The sequence below is a fragment of the Hippocampus zosterae genome, chromosome 2, assembly GCF_025434085.1.
Source record: "Hippocampus zosterae strain Florida chromosome 2, ASM2543408v3, whole genome shotgun sequence".
NCBI lineage: Eukaryota > Metazoa > Chordata > Actinopteri > Syngnathiformes > Syngnathidae > Hippocampus > Hippocampus zosterae.
In genome coordinates, this window is record NC_067452.1 from 36,360,598 (window position 1) to 36,376,705 (window position 16,108).

At 43.0% G+C, this 16,108-nt stretch overlaps 1 protein-coding gene across 1 annotated transcript in view; it reads right to left on the reverse strand.

The window, feature by feature from the left end:
- Window positions 1-11,129, reverse strand: part of LOC127591119 (contactin-3-like) — a 64,303-nt gene extending 53,174 nt beyond the window's left edge. Inside the window, exon 1 of the mRNA XM_052050966.1 lies at window positions 10,412-11,129. The gene's annotated coding sequence lies outside the window, so the exon portion shown is untranslated. The remainder of the gene's footprint in view (window positions 1-10,411) is intronic.
- Window positions 11,130-16,108: the final 4,979 nt, after the last annotated feature.

The following is a 16,108-nucleotide window of genomic DNA, read 5'->3' on the forward strand; positions in this document are numbered from 1 at the left end:
TGTTTCCATAACCTCATCCGGAAGCGCAGGGAATGACAAAATGAAATAAAACTTCAAATCCTGTACGATAAGAGTTGCATCACGCTGCATTTTCTGTCTTGGTGATGGTCACAGTGTACCCAGAGGTGTCTTAGAAGGGGGATATGTCAGGTATACGGAACCTGAGGTAATGTTAGACTATTAGGGTAGCGACCCACAACACAACTCATCTATCACTCGGACGGGTTCACTTTCTGGCAGCCGGAGGAGACTTGGCCCTGACAATAGGGTGCCATCCAATCAATTAGATCTACCCACAGTGGCAGAATGCGGTTTCCCCGCATTCTGCTGTGGACGTGGACAGCCCCATGAGGAAGCCATTCCACCCGGGTCCGTAATCAAGGACAAGTGTCTGTCTGCTTGGAGCATGTGTTTGCAAATTGCCATGCGCTTGCTTATGGCAAGAGGGGAGTAGGGGCAGATGGAGTGAGTAATGATGCAATTACAAAATGTCAAACGCGCACCCACACCCACACGACAAAAATCCTGAACACTGTATTAAGGTGAGTGAGTTGGGTGTACACACGGACATGAGATTCTGTTTTTGCACATTTGCAAGTGCATTAGGAAGCCCGCCAGCTTCACCAATATGTATTTTATATTCCAGGCAAAGCAACAATTTAATTGTGAAATGAATGTGTGCGTGTCACACATTGTAAATATTATAGTGATGTCTTTGGAGTGTTTGCCTGTGTGAGTTCCCTGTTCGCGCTCCAGAGGCGTAGCGCCATCAGGGTCATTCAAACAGCCTAGTGGGCACGGCTGGCCTATGGCGGGGTTTCACAGGCACATAAAGTCGGCCTTGCCGTAAGAGGCTGCGTTAATGTGAATGTTGTGCCCAAATTCACGATACAATTGCCGGTATGAATGAACAAAGTGCCTTTAAAAGAGTGTTTCCTCACCACCGAGACAACTAGTGTGTCATGAAACTCATCAGGTGTGCAGCGGGAAATTATCCAACTTCACTTAACTGTCAATGACCGTATTTTCCGCACTATAAGGCGCACCTAACGACATTCAATTTGTCTCAAAAACTGCCTTATATATTGGAAGTAGTATTTTAAATGTTCTGTAAAGTGCTTTGTTACAGCTGCAGCGGTTGCAAAGGCTGTGTATAAATAAAGCTCGAGTGTACAGTATTGTTTTCCCTTTCGCGAAGCTCCATCTAGTGGATGCATAACATCACCGCAGCCACTATTGTAGCTTCTATTCGATGCACCTTATCATGCGCTGCGCCCTATATATGAAAAAAGTTTTAAAATAGGCCATTCATTGAAGCTCCTCCTGATACTGCAAAGCGCCTTATAGTGCGGTAAATACGGTACACATTTTTAGACTTTAAACTGATCGGATCGACTGAATGGAGATCAGTCATTAGTTCAACTGAATGTCAAAACTAGTTCAACTTAATGTCATAATTTGCGCGATTGGTCAATGACATTATGGATCCGATCCACGAAATAAGACCTCGTTCACTTCAGAGTCATTTATGTTTGAATGTTTTTTACATAATTTGAGGGGTTCAAATCATTTTTCCGAACATTTTCACTTTGGCGGGGATCCGCTGTAGAGTAATATAAAAGTCAACAAATACCAGTACACATTTCCATTCAAATAATATTCTATGAACCCTTTATGAGTGTTATAACTAATGAGTTGCAAGCCATTAGTCATTTTTTTTGCTTTGTTTTGTGAGCTAAAATTTGAAGTGTACTTAACTTCCAGCTTCATTGCCAGCTTCACTTAAGTGAAGTGAAAAAAAAAAGGGAGCAATTAATGTCATATTACGCCCTCAGATGTGGGCAAGGACAGGTACACTGTCAGCTCTTTATTGAGCGGGACAAACTGTCGAACACGCAAACACAAAATGAAAACACTCGCATGGTCGACGCTGCTCCAGTTTTTGATGTCACTCACTTGATCAACCCACTTAAAAGCGCATATCCAACAAATAAATACGACAGTACATACATTAAGTAGATGCTGTAAAACCAGTTTATTTCTGTGCTTTCTTTTCTATTATGTTTTCGAAATAACCCCCTGCAATTGATCTTTTTTTAAAACACAAATTAGGCTGAATTGTGCTCTTCGAAGTGAATTAATGGATTGATTTTAGGTCTTGGAATGAATGAAAGGCATAAGTCAAGGTACCACTGTAGATGCACGCATTTTTTTCACACTGTGATTGGTGGTGTCCTGTGAGTTTTATAATGTAAAAAGGCCTTGACTCAACAATGTTGTGAAACATAGTTTTAGAAGATTAATAGCAATTGAAATGGATTTGAGCCGGACAATTCCACTTGGAGGAGTTTCCGACCCAGAGGCCTGTATGTATGTAGCTCAGCTTCCCAGGTCTGATATCCTGGCGTTCTTTGTGAGACCACGAAATGAGACTAAATCAACGACACATCCAGTCGTGCACTCCATTTTACCTCACCGGCTTCAAGACTCGATGAGGTATGCCAACGATTTTGCCAACCAAATTTATTACAATCAGTTGATCAAGTATTATGACCATTTGCAGACAAGTATTTTTAATGCTATCTGTCTACTATACCCAAGTGGTTGGTCACCAATGTATTTTTTTTTGTACTGTATAAAGTGCTACTGAGTGTACATCTGCATAGAGACACGCTGGAGCACATAACAGGGGTGTCAAACTAATTTTCGTCACGGGCCAACTTGGAGTTACGTCTTCCCTCGGAGGGCCGTGATGACAGTGGAACCACAAAATTATTACTTGTACACAACAAATTAATTGAGTACTAGTTTTGAAATCAGTCAAGTTTTCATGTTTTTGTTGGGGACTAACAATGGGCACTGTAGGGCTCCCCCTGCAGCTGCACACCTGTTGGTCATTAAGTAATTTGTTTGTTTAAAAGGACTCCCGGCACGACCATTCTCTGTCGGGTCATTGCGACTGCAATGTTTATTCTCAGTCATGTTTGGGTCATGGTTTAGTTTGCTACTTTGGATTCTTTTTGTTTTCAGGACTTTGTTTAGGATTTTGTTTTATCTGTGTTTTAATACAATCTGTCAAGTACACCCTGCTCCTCCCTCTTGCCTGCTTTTTGGGGTCAATCACCACCACGCTTCGTGACACAAGTCGATTAAAATAGTTTGTTCAATTATTGTACAAGTGAGGGTCAAGAGGTCAACACAAAAATATTGCATAATATCCATTTTATTTATTACACATGACAATTTGACATTTTGGGACAGATCTTAGCAAGTTGACACAGGTGATTTGTTTTGGTGGGACACGTAAATTGACCTGGCGGGCCGGATCTGGCCCCCGTGCCTTGAGTTTGACACAGGGGACATAGAATGAATTCATGTTTTCGGGAGGTGTTCATGATATACTGAGGCCCACAGACAGATATCAACACCAATCTGCTAAAATGTCAGCGAACACACACACCCACACACACATGCCCAAGAACACCGTGCCTCTACACATGCACTCTCTTTCGATTTAGAAGACATAAGCTGTGATGTGTGGCTCATTTGTGGTCTAATCCCCACAGAGCCTGGTTCACAGCACTACTTATAGAGGGTCTAATTGTTTGTCAGCTGCCTTGGATGTCAAGTCAGACACGTGGAGCCTCAGCCAGGATTTTCCTCAACACCTTTCAAGTGTGCTGCGGCCTCTTTTTTTTTTCCTTCTTCCCCCTTCAAAGTCGGCCGAATTGGATTTCTATGCTTGCTTCCTTCCTGCAAAGAGTCCTGCACGCCGTAACTCAGTGATGGGAGCACAATGTACAGTTGGTTGGCACATAGAGACTGAGGGGTGATGGAGGGCACACTGGGTAATACACTCCCTGTCTACTTAGCATGTGTAGACTTGGAGTGGGGGTTTTATGCATAAATGCCAACGTGGCCCTCGGTTTACATGCACCTCTCTACCAAATGCAATTCAGCTAGCGAAATTAGCATGAGCAGAAGCAGACGAGTGATTCACATGTCACTTGTGCGCCGTTGCCAATGCTTACCGCACACCACGCACATTCTCAGCTTGCACTGAATAATGGTGCTAACGATGATGGCGATACAAGGTGGTGTGAAAGCTTCGCTGTGTGAATCAGTCCCCGCCAAGGAGCGTACACCACCTTCCATCCAGGATTTAAATGACTTTTTAAAAAAAAAAAAGAAAAAAGAAGAAAATGGTGACATCCACCACCTCCATCACACTCTGCCAGCATCCAATTAGGGTGATGCTTGAACAAACAGCGCAGCTGGAAGAGTGGGAGTCTACTTACTTTGAAGGCCTAAGTCGCATTCATCACAGCTATTTTAGCTGACATGGTGGCATACCAGTATGCCATTACCTACTGAATAAGTGTCTGTGTGTGTGTGTGTGTGTGAGTGTGCGTGTTTCCATATGTGCGTGTTTACCAAATGTATTTCGGAATGCATTAGTGCCTGTCAAAATTAGACCGATTAAAACAAATAACAATTAGACTGCTGTGGCTTTTTTTCCCCCCCACCATTCGAAAACACCATCTGTCATTGGTCCATTTAAAGCAGGGGAGTCAAACTCATTTTTGTCGCGGGCCACTTTGGAGTTACATCTTCCCTCCATTAGGGCAGTGAACCCGAATAAATGTTCAATCATCTCGTCACTTGTGCACAACAGATCGATGGATTACTAGTTTTGAAATCACTCAACTATTTGAGTATATAACATTTCAACCAGAAACAAAAATCACTCAACTATTACTCAATTACATGTCAACTATTTGTTGTTTGTTCAATTATTGTTCTAGTAAGTGTAATTAGGCTCACAAAATTATTGCAAAAGCTCAATGTTATTGATTACGCATGACAATTTGACATTTCGGTACAGATTTGAGCAAGGATCATGGAAGTCGACACCCGATTTCCTTTCACGGGCCACACAAAATGACGTGGCGGACCGGATCTGGCCCCCAGGCTTTGAGTTCAACACCTGTGATTTAAAGAAACACTTAACAGAGAGGTACATCTGAAGAGTAGAATGAGACCTATTAAATTCAATGGATTTCCGACAGTGGTTTATGTTGTCCTCAGGGAAGCCGAGGACAACAACTTGGCAAGTTTCCCCCTCGCGGAAACTTGCCAAGTTTTAAAATCTAGCCCAAAACTAAATGACAGTGCTTCCCTGAGATATGAGTTTTATTCCTTCCGTAACTATACGTTTACTACATGTTTAACTCAAAACATATCTCAAATCATCTTTCCCCACAGAAATGAATGAAAATGCCATCAAACCGTTACAGTCCCACCAAAAACTATTTTTGTTGTTGTTTTTTTTTTTTTTTAAGGGAGTTAGGCAGTACATCACATGTGATTCAAATAATCAAGAAAAATTGACTTCTTTGACTATCCTACGACTCAGCTACTCATTTGCTGGAATATGAGTCATTTTTCATAGATGGAGAATATATTCGTGTGAATATTCAATCATCTTCCCACATGTGTTGTTTAAATTGCAAGTAAACATAAACTGGGCGTGTCATTACCAGCTTGAAACCTTGTTTTTGCCGAAATGTTCACTCATCGCAAAACTGCTGAATTGAGTTTACCGCAAGGCTCGAAACACTTTTTTTTCTTAGGAGAGCAGTTTTGATAATCAATATCTTTTTTTTTTTTTACAAATTTTGAGGAGCCGTTTAAAAAAAAAAAATATTGCATGTTCATCGCTGGGACCTGAAGCAACGGTTTTATTAAACAATAAAAATACAACAATACAAAGCGGAGGTTGAGTATCGGGTTGCAATGATCATACGAATATCTTACTGAAAGTTCAATAGCCTAAACGAGTATAAATATAAATAAACCATGTTTTTATGAAATCCATTTTACTTAATAATCCACAAACAATTGGTTACATTTTTTAAAAATATAATCCGCAGTTTGTGTTTCTTAAATTCACATTGAGTATAGCAGTAAACTGTACTTTATTCCTTCACTGGGGTTTTTAAAAACTAAACTTCAACTCTGCATTTTTTTTGTACCAAAAATATACTGTTTTGTCATTAAATATAAAAGGCATTCCAGTGTAACAGCCTCATAGCAAATTCACTTGAGCAGCTCGCATTTCAGCATGCAACATTAATATTCAGTTTATGGCCGTGAGTTTATGATCTTAGACCAGCTCAATAGGAATACAACAAATATGCTTTATATCAGTCAAAATATCAATCTAAAACGAAGATAACTAGAGTATCTTAAGTGTTGATTAAAGTTCTCATTAGTGACCACAAAAGTGTTTAAATGATTCACTTGATTGGTAACTCTCCATGAACGATTTTCAAGACTTTTTCTGGCTCAGGCAAATAGAAGAATTTTCTCACATTCCACAACAATATTAACCCTTGGTGGGACAGCGATTACTACAGTGGACAGCGTATCATGTTATCAGGTTACAGGGTGCATGAAAGGGTTAAATATCTTTGGTGATCAATATTAGAAGGCTAACTGAAGTTGTCAGTAGGCTTGGGGAGGAACGGAATTAGTGTTCTGGCGTTAGGCAAAAAACATTGTGTTAAAATAAAGCACATAATCAGATTACAGGTACAAAAAAAAAACTGACGTGGAGTATTTTGCAGGATTACATTTTTAATGCGGAGAGAGAGACGGCACAGTGGAGTACTCACTGCTGTCAAACATGATGGCCAAACAACCTTTCCTGGAGTTAAGTGGGGAACTACTCACAATATAGCTCAATGGAAGGTTGTTTTTAATCCAGTGTGTTTTTTTTCGGTTTTTGTTGGCCAGCAATCAAATGAGGAAGGTCACCGGTTGGATATATGTCGGTCTGGTTACGTTTGGTTTTGATTCCTCATGTGCCCTTTTTTCGCCACCTGTTCTCGTTATCAGTGTTCCTTGTGTGTAACCAATTAGCTCCCTCAACTCGTCACTTAGCTTGTATTTAGTTCCCTGAGTTTCTGTCAGTCCTCGTTGGGTTATCGTGAGCTGTGAGTATGTGATCATACGTGTGCTCCTGTTATAGTTTGGTTTGATACTTGTGATTTCCAGGCAGGCGGCCCGGTAGTCCAGTGGTTAGCGCGTCGGCTTCACAGTACAGAGGTACCGGGTTCGATTCCAGCTCCGGCCTCCCTGTGTGGAGTTTGCATGTTCTCCCCGGGCCTGCGTGGGTTTTCTCCGGGTGCTCCGGTTTCCTCCCACATTCCAAAAACATGCATGGCAGGCTGATTGAACACTCTAAATTGTCCCTAGGTGTGAGTGTGAGTGTGGATGGTTGTTCGTCTATGTGTGCCCTGCGATTGGTTGGCAACCAGTTCAGGGTGTCCCCCGCCTACTGCCCGAAGACAGCTGGGATAGGCTCCAGCACCCCCCGCGACCCTAGTGAGAATCAAGCGGCTCGGAAGATGAATGAATGAATGAATGAGTTTCTGTCAGTCCTTGTTGGGTCATTGTGAGCTGTGAGTATGTGATCATACGTGTGCTCCTGTTATAGTTTGGTTTGATACTTGTGATTTCCAGGCAGGCGGCCCGGTAGTCCAGTGGTTAGCGTGTTGGCTTCACAGTGCAGAGTTACCGGGTTCGATTCCAGCTCCGGCCTCCCTGTGTGGAGTTTGCATGTTCTCCCCGGGCTTGCGTGGGTTTTCTCCGGGTGCTCCGGTTTCCTCCCACATTCCAAAAACATGCATGGCAGGCTGATTTGACGCTCTAAATTGTCCCTAGGTGTGGGTGTGGGTGTGGATGGTTGTTCGTCTCTGTGTGCCCTGTGATTGGTTGGCAACCAGTTCAGGGTGTCCCCCGCCTACTGCCCGAAGACGGCTGGGATAGGCTCCAGCACCCCCCGCGACCCTAGTGAGGATCAAGCGGTTTTGAAAATGGATGGAATGGATGGATTTCCAGGCATTTTGTTTTTGAGTACTTTGACTTAGTGTTTTTTCCATTGTACTTCTGTGTGTATTTTTTGTTAAACACATTTTGGACAATCCACCCCGCTCCTTCCTGCCTCCCTGCTTTTTGGGGTCCGACAACTACCATCACACAAAACGTGACAGTCAGTTTTATAAGTGACTCGAAGGGGGTGGATGGTGACTGCTTTGAGATCATTTTCACTGCAGGGGTCATTCATTCAATATAACATTTATAAAGAAGCGTGTGTGCTGTCAAAGCCATAAAGCGCAGCTTTTCTGATGGTCTTTGTTTTTAAATATTCAGTAAAATCACGCCGTGTTACAAGTGGAATGAGTTAGCGGTCGGTGACTCAGGTAACATTTGGCAGCTCTGCATTTTGCCACATAAATGACCAGTCACAGGTCGGCATTTCACCGTGTCTGAGGTGCAATTGTGATTCATATCCACTCATTTTGAATCTTGCACTGCCACCAAGCACTTGTAGGCCGATCTCAACTTTGCATTCCCAAATAAAAAAAAATAAGAATGACAATGACCGTATCACAAAAAGTTTCCATACAAGTGTAAGTCACTCGTATCTCAAGGAACCACCGTATTCCAAATATCATATGCAACATTCCTTATCATAGGCGAAAACACTTGCAATTCCATGTTCGGAATTGAACCTTTGATACCTTTGATCAAATTATTTTTAACGTTAAAATTTCATAGCTAATCATTGTAATACTTGAGATTCCACACATGCCATTTCAACCAGAAACAGAAAATACATTCAGAAATTCCCCCGAAAATAGTGACAAGTCGTGAGGTTTGTGGCTGGCCAGGCATATTATAAATTTATGAGCTGGAGTGGCATGGCAGCCTGAAAGAAAAAGTGGGGAAAAAAATCAATAAATACATAAGTAAAAATAATACATGTCAGCCTTCTTTTCACATGCATAATATATGGCCATAACAAACATTGCATTACGTGACAATTGCTTACTCGTTTAAAAGGCTGCTCATCAAATTGCAGAGTGGTGTGCTTTTTTTTTTTTAAATAAGCGAGTTTGTCCAGGTATACCCTTTGATTTGTGAAGAGTAGGTCATTTTCAGATCTGATGGTTGAAGCAGATTCTTCAACCTCAGGTGTCTTCCTTTATAAATTGGACCCCGTTTTTTGGGGGGGCAGTGCATTTTTCAGAAAAGCTTTTAGATCAAATATGGTGAAATTTTAGAATAAATGGACTGCAGCAGCACACTTGATTTTAGAATTGCAGCCCCTAAGTAGGTACGCCACTGTGTAGAAAAGCATGGAACCTGTGTGTTCTTATCTGCCCCTTTAGTAGCTTTTGCCTCACCTTGGGCATTTTTTTAATCTGCGTATTCATGCAAGCAGCAAAAATAAATATGTAACACGCAAATATTAAATAAGATAGCGTGAATATGGAAAATTAGAATGTTTATTTTAAAATGTGTCTGGAAACATTACACTGGTGACGTGAAGAGAGACAGAAACGGGCGCTTGCTTATTACAAACCTCGTCAACCCAGCTGGTGAGGTATTGCGCAATGAGAGGTGAGGCGAGGCTTCTTACTGCCGCACATCTCGCCCTGAACAGGAATTATGCGAATTTTACAATATTGACAATTTAATCGTGGAGTATCAATATAAAGTACTACAATTGAAAATAAGTTGAAAATCATATTTAGTTTTTTTTTCCTGCCTCCTCTGATTACACATCCCCGAATGGCTGTGTAACACATATCATTGAGTCCCTCTTGACATCTTCAATCAAAACTGGATATTATCTTCCAAAAAGGCAGACTTTCAGATGTCCAACACTTGCATTGAATCTCATTAGACTGTGCAAAAGGTGGTCGTTCATTGTACCGAGCATAAAATGATTTGTAATGCAATCCACTGAGAACGACTTGGGCGTGAAATGTGTTGCTCTTGGGTTCCTGCCATGTATTTGACAGAGTGATCACAAGTGAAGCTGCAGTCAGTGTAGCATCACGCCAGGTAGGGCACCCCGAGTAGCATGAACCACTCTGTTACTAATCTAACTCCATGCATCACTATCTGACCCAAAATAAAATAACAGCAATCGACGAATGCACATTTGAAATGGTATAACATATGCTCCTCTAAACAAAACAAACAAACAAATAAATAAATAAATAGAACAACTCCATGTGGAGGAATTGGATGCAGTTATGAGGGGCATGCCACCATATTCTCGCCTATAATAAACTATTTTGTACCGTAATATGGTGCAATGAGCGCATGAGATGATTGACTGAGGCAAATTCAGAAAGTCGACAAGAGCCGCTGAACCTTATTAGGTGCAATAAATAATAAAAGGCATATCCCATGGCGTAAATAATTTAGCGTACATGCACGTTTACAATAGCCATGCACGCGCTCAGGTTGTACTGTTTCTCGCCTTTGTGTGTGCGTGCGCACGTGTGCGTGTACGAGCTAGTGTGTGTGTGTGTGTGTGTGCGTGTCTTACCGCTTATCTTTGAGTGTCTTGAAACCAACAGCGATCAGGTTCAGTTCTCAGGGAATGGGCGACAAGTATATCCTCCATGGAAAGTCTTTTAGGAACATTTCGGTCACAATGGCAAGGTCGTTCATACAGGTGAAATCGAGTGGGGATGACAAGCGCCTCATAGCTACCGCTCCCGCCTCTTCCTCCGCTCCTCATCACATTCGCGCATGAAAACGACAAATAAAATAAATAAAAAGGAAAACACCACACGCGCGCGCAAAGGCGCCGCTCACGCGCACGCACAACACCCACGTTGCTTGTGGCGCTGAATCACGTTGAAATGATTCGACGGTCTCCAATCCAACGCGCGCAGCTTTCAAATCGGGCTTGGACGAAAAAAGAAGGGAAAAAAAGGAGGGGGTCGGGGCGGAGGGGGGGGGGGCAAATCTTGCAGAGGTGATTTATTATGTGCATCAAGTCAGCTTCCCCTGCGAGGAGGAGGGGGGGGGGGGGGAGAAGTGGGCAGCACGGCAGCGAGGCAATGGAGTAGCAGCAGAAGAAGCAGCAACAGCAGCAGCAGCAGCATGGGTGTACGTGCGGCCACCTAAAGGTGCCGATGGGATAGGCACCTGACAAGGAACTGCGCCACCCAGCGTCACATCACATCATTACCACCAACCCGAGACACGCCACGCGTTTACCTGCATGCCAGTTCAAGGCAGTGGTGAAATTTGAGGAGAATTTTCAGGCAGCCCATTAATCTGCACTTGATTTTTTTGTTACTGACGATTTTTTTACTTTCAATCCATATGAAAAAATAGATATCCGTAGTTTTTTTTACCCCTTGATTTTTTTACTTTCAATCCATATAAGATAAGATATCCTTTATTCGTCCCACACTGGGGAAATTTACAGACTCCAGCAACAAGAATGTATGTAGAAAGAAGAAAGAAGAAAGAGAAAAAAACAACAACATCTTTCAATTAAATGCAATATGAACACAAAATGGATAAATCGCAGTACTATTTACAATTTTCCTTCACATCATTTAATTATTATTATTATCATGATTGTTATTTTTTATTCATCAGCCTGACAGCAGTCATATGAAAAAATAGATATCCGTATTTTTTTTATTTTTTTTTTTTACCCCTGACTTTTTCAAAACAGTCTTGCTTTGGTCAGTGATTGAGGATCACTCACGGGGAAAATCAGGCTGAAGCAGAATTTTCCAGCCCACGCCGTCAAAGTGGAAGGAGAGTGGGAAACGTTCCACCGCACACAAAGAGGTCCGTTATTATTTGCGAACACCGCAAATTTCCACTCACACTGTTGTTCTGGGCCTGAAATAGGGCAGGTTTCCCCCGTTTGGCCAAGTTTTGCAAGCTTTAGCTTTCTGTCCCACTGCACACAGAATGAGCGGATTTTATCGACGGTAATGTGATCAAATATAGGAAGCAAGCACTATTAATATTAATCTGTTTTTCTTGACATTGACTGAGGTATTCATGAAGCTATACGTGTACAGTATTGATATTTATTAGTGTGGATAAAAGATCCTTTTCACAAACTCCAAACAAGTTCCATCAAGATAATACAGTCCTGAGGGGATGTTGAAAATTCCATCCATCCATCCATCTTCTACCGCTTATCCGGCGCGGGCCGGGTCGCGGGGGCACCGGCTTTAGCAGGGAAGCCTCTCCCTAGCTACTTCTTCCAGCTCTCCCTGGGGTATCCCGCGGCGTTCCCAGGCAAGCTGGGTGACATAGTCTCTCCAGCGTGTCCTGGGTCTTCCTCGGGGTCTCCTCCCGGTGGGACTTGCCCGGAACACCTCACCAGGGAGGCGTTCAGGAGGCATCCGAATCAGATGCCCAAGCCACCTCATCTGGCTCCTCTCGATGTGGAGGAGAAGCGGCTCGACTCGGAGCCCCTCCCGGATGACCGAGCTTCTCACCTTATCTCTAAGGGAGAGCCCGGACACCCTGCGGAGAAAACTCATTTCGGCCGCTTGTATCCGGGATCTCGTTCTTTCGGTCACGACCCATAGCTCGTGACCATAGATGTTGAAAATTAATAAATACAAACAGATGAACCAAACTGCATGCGTATGAGCTGAAAATGACCGTTAAAAACACATTTTACTCGTAGCGTTAAAGAAACGAAATTTCACTCTCGAGAAATTTTTCTACGGGAGACACTCCGTCACCTCTGACCAGGTTTCTCATTTCAGTCTATTTTTCTTCCGGTTTGTTTGCTCCCTTCTTTACTCAAAGCAAGCTTTCATTTCACACAGGCCATGTGGCATCAAATGAGTCTGCATGAGTTTATGAGGTGTGAGGTGCAGCCACCAGCTATAACGTGGGAGGTCGGACGGAGCCACCGGGACCTGACCATTCTGTACATGTAGCGCCAATCCAATATAATGATCTGGAAGTGACTAAAAGCACAAAAGCGGCAGAGTGGGTGATAAAATTACTCCAAAAGTCTTTGTGTGCAAGCCGAGTGTGTTTTGAATAGGAGGGGGCGAGGAACTTCACCAAATCTGTTTGGAGGAGAATGGAGAGCACCTCTTCTCGATGCTTCCACCTATGACCATCTGGACGTGTTGTAAATATCACAAACAATACGCGGGATGTTAAAAACAAAGAACTCACCCTCAGTGCTATTGATGTTGAGAATAATTGTTTTCTAATAGGCTTTCTGTGGGGAATTCAGACGCACCGACATCAAAAGCACACTTCTATGGCTTCAGTTCACTGTAGTTTTCTGCTACTGTGAATGTCACGCCTGAATGGGACATATTCACTCGAAAGCCACATTTGAATATACACCTCCGCAACTTCCAACCCAAAAGGCGGAAGCTCTAAAAAACCCAAAAAGCGCATACTCTACAGTTTTCAATGACCAAGAGGTATTCGTTTAACTACTGTACCGTAATGGCCCGAATATAATACATTTTTTTTTGCCTTAAAATAGGACTGAAAAAGGGGGTACAGCGGAAGAGGGAATCTTTGCCAGCACAAATAATGCGCTTCTGTTAGCAAAAAGTTGTGTTTCGGATTACCTGTACTTGAACTGTATGGACTCTTTAAATCGCGGTATATCTGGCAATTTAATTTACTGTATTGGCCCAATTATAAGACGGTGTTTTTTTGCATTGAAATTAAAAGTTGGGGTCGTCTTATATTCGGGGTCTATAAATTATACTCATTCACGACGCTAGATGGCGCCAGATACCATTGAAGCGAATGCTGAACTTGACTCCCCAGACCAAAGAAAACCCCTGTCACAAAGAAGAAAAAATAAAAATAGCGTTAGCACGAAGAAAAAAAAATAGCGGTAAGAAAGAAAAGAGAAGAAAATAATAGAATAGATAACAGAAAATGGTGAAACTTCGCGACAATCTGGAGAAAAGTTGGTCGAAGATCGGCCAGGTTAACCGGCAGCTGAGGAGAAGTTATGGTGTAAACTTCAAGATGCTTTTTTCTCTCAAATATATTGTTATAATCATTTGTTTCAGATGTACTGTAATAATTTTCTGTATAAAAATTAATTTGGTGTTCAAAAAGTCTTTTTTCAAACTTGAGTCTTGAAGAGGGAGTCGTCTTATAATCAGGGCCATTTTATATTCGGGCCAATACGGTACATGCTTAGTACTGTGATTGTATTTTGCTGTGATGCGGACATTGAATCTGTCTGTCGTGGTAAAGAAGGAGCTGAGCAAAAAAGCTCTCGATTTACCGGTCGATCTGCGTTCAAATCCTCACCTCTGGTCACGTGCTATGGGGCGTGACCCAAAGCGACGAGATCCCGGATACAATAGGCCAAAATGGGTTTTCTCCGCAGGGTGTCTGGGCTCTCCCTTAGAGATAAGGTGAGAAGCTCGGTCATCTGGGAGGGGCTCAGAGTCGAGCCGCTTCTCCTTCACGTCGAGAGGAAGCGGTTAAGGGGGCTCGGGCATCACCCTGGTGAAGTGTTCTGGGCGTGTCCCAGCGGCAGGAGGCCCCGGGGATGACCCAGGACACGCTAGAGAGACTATGCCTCCCAGCTGGCCTGGGAACGCCTTGGGATCCCCTGGGAAGAGCTGAAAGAAGTGGCTGGGGAAAGGGAATTCTGGGCTTCCCTGCTAAAGCTTTGCCCCCGCGAGGTGACTCTGGACAAGCGGTCGAAGATTGATAGATAGATGGATGTATTTTACAATGTTGTAGAATTGCAATGTATACTGCTCCACTCTCACATGCACAATGGCCGAGTAAATCATTGGGTTCGCACCGCAAATAAATACCTTTTTTTGTCACTTAGTGCCAACACACAGCTGGAATTACACGCTGGGCGTGCTAATTTCATGCCGAGCGGTTACTAGAGTGGACAAGCTGATCATGTTATCAGGTCCAGGGTGCATGAAGTGGTTCAGATGCTTGTTCCTCACCCAGAGCGCCGCCAAAGTGGTGTTTTCCTCTCGTCACCCATCTTGGAGCATCCCTGCTCATTCTTCCTCTCACCCCGCCCGAGTGAAGAAAATGACTCAGTCCTCACATTGGGACGTCACAAAGAAATGAGCCAACCTTTTTTTTTTTTATTTTTATCTATCACACCCAAACAATTCAAATCCTCAAACCAATTTTAGGATCACTCAGAGACAACCCAAGGAAACACGAAATTCAGTTTTCAAATGAAAAAGTAATTGGTTTATTTATTCAGCAATGTTAAATCAATACATCTTAAACAATGCTGATTGAGGCTGAGCATTCTTATCTCTGTTATTCTGGGTGCAGTTATCGTATCGGATGTTATTAGATCGAGCTAGTGTACCTAATGTTCTGGCTGGTGAGTGCACATACCGTAACACCAGCGCTTGCTGTACGGCAGAGAGTAAAAACAACAAAAGAAAAATCTCCCGTGAAAGTGGTTTATTTATGCTCTTAACATTCTCTCCCTCTCTCTCTCTGAGTGTGTGTGTGTGTGTGTGTGTGTGTATACATACATATATTCATTCATTCATCTTCCAAGCCGCTTGATCCTCACTAGGGTCGCGGTGGGTGCAGGAGCCTATCCCAGCTGTCTCCGGGCAGTAGGCGGGGGACACCCTGAATCGGTTGCCAGCCAATCGCAGGGCACACAGAAACGAACAACCATTCGCACTCACACTCACACGTAGGGACAATTTTAGAGTGGTCAATCAGCCTGCCATGCATGTTTTTGGAATGTGGGAGGAAACCGGAGCACCCGGAGAAAACCCACGCAGGCCCGGGGAGAACATGAAAACTCCACACAGATAGGCCGGAGCTGGAATCGAACCCGGTACCTCTGCACTCTGAAGCCGACGTGCTAACCACTGGACTACTGGGCCGCCCACATACATACATATATATATATACTATATATATACCGGTATATACTGTATATTGGTATTCCTGCAATATTCTCTTGCTTGCTCTTGTCCTGAGGTTTCCATCTCTATTTTCCTCTCCTACTTTGAAGAATCGCATAGCGGATCTGGAGATGAATGCAAAATGTTGTTTACTGTGTAGATTCTGAATCCCTTGCAGAACATATTTCTAGATTCTGGACTCCGTAAGGAAAATATACCTCAGCTCAATTGATTGCAGTTTCAAAGTCCCTGTACCGACATAAACATCGAGCTGCAGGAAAACGATGGTTCCTTTTTTTTCTATTTTTTTGCGGGGGGATAAGCATTCGCTGACAGCTTTGGGTGAA